Raw genomic sequence first — 3,849 nt, forward strand, 5'->3', positions numbered from 1 at the left:
GTTTCCTGATCCTGGGAGAGTAGACTACAATGCCGGATGTTCTGAATCAAAGACTGTAAGTACGTTTTTTATATAAATTATAAACCAAGTATGAAAAATGTCCAGAGTTTTCATGTTATTAGATTTTTTACAAAAAAATTAATTTGTTTTAGTTTTAGCTTAAAATTAAAAAGTTTTAGCTTAAAATTAAAAAGAATATAATCAATAACTATGAATAACAAAATTATAATAGCCTATTTGAGAAAAGAATTGTTAGCTGATGCTAACTGGTTAACTAGCTACGGTTACCTGATGTTAATTTGAGGTAATTTTAAAATATAAAGTCCAAATATTTTTATTCAACCAACTAGTTAGAATACACTTGATGGAAAAAACCAAAGATTTGATGTTCAGAACGAGTAACTACAGTAATTAAGCCATGCGTATTACCCCCGACTTTGGAAAAAAAATGTAATTCTGAAAATATAATTATATTTTTCTTAAATAACACGTACTCCCTATCTACAGGCCTTACTATTCTCATATGATATATAACTGATGTTCTACAAAACAGCAAGCTTTAAAACACTTTTTTTCTTACTGCTGAAAAGACCACTTACTGTGAAATCCATTTTCTCTCAGGTAGGGGGAGAGTGGGGACGGTTGCAACAAGTTGCAACATGGCTTATTTCTTAAAGGGGTCATATGATGTTGCTAAAAATAACATTTTGTGTGTTTGGTGTAATGAAATGTGTTTATGCGGTTTAAGGTTCAAAAAACACATTATTTTCCACATACTGTACATTATTGTTTCTCCTCTATGCCCCGCCTTTCTGAAACGCATCGATTTTTACAAAGCTCATCGGTCTGAAAAGCGAGGTGTGCTCTGATTGGCCAGCTATCCAGTGTGTTATGATTGGCCGAATACCTCAAGCGTGTGACAGAAATGTTACGCCCCTTACCATACTCTGATGCCGTGTCCCAGCCAGAGCAACGAGACAAAAACATTAAAACCCATTATAAACGAGGCATTTGTAGCATCCAGTGGGGACATAATTACTGATGATAATGACTTATACTGTCATTTTACGCGTTGCGAACGGCCGGAGAGCTAGAGTGAGCAGAGGCGGCGGGTTTGAGAACGACGCGGCCGGCGGATTCGATGAAAGAGCTATCGTCCTCTTTTGGAAGGCCAAACAAAGTAGTTTCGCTTTCACAACGAAGCAAACAGCGCCTTCATGACATGGCAGAAAGAGCTACAGTGATGATATTCATACTGCACACATGCTTAGTTAGCCCCTCATCCTTCCTGGAAGAAATCAGCCACATGTGACCATTCTTTCTACAAAAATAATTTTAATGGTAAAAAATTTTTTTTTTTTCATGATCAGATTTTTTTGTCATACTAAGTTGTTTGCGTGAAGCATTGTAAAAACATTATTTTAATCTGTGTTTTCTTAGCTTCTAATAGGCATATCTAGCATGTGTCTAAGACAATGTGTCAAGCTAATATACCAAGTTTTATCACAGCTGTCAGTGTTGGGACAGTTGCAACACGACAGTTGCAAATGCTGTCTCTTACCACAACACTGATGTAGCTTGCCATAACATTACAAAATTGTAATTTTATGGATTGGTAAAGAATCCCTTTGAACAGTCAGTTATCTCACTTTTTTTATTTAAGTAAATAGGTTAAAAATAAGTTCAAGTCTAAGGTGGACTAATTTCCTTCACTCTCGCCCTCTCTTTGTCTTACACACACACACACACACTTATAAAGTCAGTTACATAGAATGATACATTTGTCTAATTTGAATTTTTAAATGTAAGACTGATTACCTAGTTAACTGCTAGTTAGTCAAACTAGTTCTTAAGACACTGTCTTAACATAGTGGCTTTGTTTATGCAACTGGCCCTAGTTCAGTAAACTTTCACAGAAGTTAACATAAGTAGGCTATTATTAAATTTCAGTGACTTGATTTTGATTAAATTAATATTTTATAGTTCTGATGTATTGTAATAATTAACCAAAACATGGTTGTTACTTGTTACTTTAAAATGTTTTTTCCATTTACTATTCTTTATTTTTATACAGCCAATTTAACTTGAAGACCCCGTCTGTGCACAAATAAAATAATCACAAAATGAAATTTAAGAAATTATTTTAATTAAAAAATATTTTTTACATTTATCTTGACTTTATCTAGTGGTTATTTTGGGAAAAACAGTCGGTGGTGTGTTTTACCCCACTCTACCCTAAAGTTGAAAAGATTTCATAACAAAAGAAAAGTGTATTGTGCAACAGTGTGATGTGCATCATTTTAATACAGTTTAACCCTCTTATGCAACTACAAGTAGGCTATCTTTTTACTACAAATATAATAATTACGAGTCATTTTTATGGAGAACTATAGCCTACGTCTGTTTTCAGAAAAACGTAATTTTAAAAGATAATGTTTTAGACAGAGATTTAATTTTGGTGTGGTCAATAACTCACAAGTGCGGTCTATCAATACCAGGTGGTATTTTGTACAAATGTAGAACGACGTCAGTATAATTTCACTTTGAACTTGCACATTGTTACTTTCGACCCCGTCAGTTGGGACGTAAGTAACAGACAACAATTCAAGCTAGATTTTTTTGTGTTACTCGTGTTTTTATTGAATATACCCGACTATGACCTTGTTAATATTAATAATATGTAACATATGTCACATAACCACGCGCACTTACCGTCTCATTCTAGCGTTTAATGTAGTTATTTAGTACCACTTCTGGCTTGTATAATTCAGCCGAATTTGTCAATGTTTTGACCTATGTCTGGTATGTGTGCACACATATAATTAAATGATTCAAAGTAATTAAACTAAACAATTAAAATTAAATTAAATTAAATTTATTCAATTCAATGCATTTATGTAGACTCACCAGTAGATGGAGTGAGAGACAGGGCCTTTGGAAATGAGGCGGCATGACAGGGGAGCTTAGACCCTGGACAGATGTGACAGAACCTTGGGGCTGAGATGGCTTTGAGATGGCTGAGACCTCTATGGAAGAGTACTACAGGAGTCTAGTAGAATTGCCTGAAAAATATCAAAAGCTGTTATAGCTTACAAACCATAAAAGATAATGTTGTCCAGAGTGCTGGTATCTGACAACTGATTCTAAACTTAATGCTTTTTGCTTTTGAATGAAGTTTACTAGACTGTCCTTTAAGTAAATAAATAAAATGTCATTAAATAACAGGATTTGATGGATATGTTAGATTTGTTTTTCAGTATGTCATGTTTTGTCTATGAAAACCTTTTATGAAATTATTATTGCTGCATGTCCTAATACTAAAAACCATTTCATCATTGAGATAATAGTCTTTCATCGACTGCTGCTTGTCCACCACTTTAGACCTTCCTCACTCTTACATAGTGGAAGACTATAAAGCACACTGCTAAAGTACAGCTGCAAAAATGCTAGAGAATGAAATGACAAGTTTCATAAACAAACTGAGCTACTTTGTTGAATACACCACAGCAAATTGAACATGTTTGTAAAAAAAAAAAAATTTACTTTAGATTATCTGTGTCACTGTTGATATCACCCCTGTTGATATCAGACTCTTGTGAGTTGAGCATATGGACCTTCAGCTTTGTTTAAACATGCAGAAATTGAATGCAGAAGCATTTACACTACAAACCCAACGTGGTTGAAAACTGTTACGACAGCTGAATTTGGTTAATGTGAGCGAATCTCAAAATACATTGTACATCTCAAAATACAGGTGTAAATGCTGTTTACATAAACAAGCAACCTAAATGTATAAAAGCAATCCTGATTTAAAATACTAATACTTTAGTACATGGGTATATACTACTG

The sequence above is a fragment of the Sinocyclocheilus rhinocerous genome, unplaced genomic scaffold, assembly GCF_001515625.1.
Source record: "Sinocyclocheilus rhinocerous isolate Xijiao unplaced genomic scaffold, SAMN03320098_v1.1 scaffold1026, whole genome shotgun sequence".
Lineage (NCBI taxonomy): Eukaryota > Metazoa > Chordata > Actinopteri > Cypriniformes > Cyprinidae > Sinocyclocheilus > Sinocyclocheilus rhinocerous.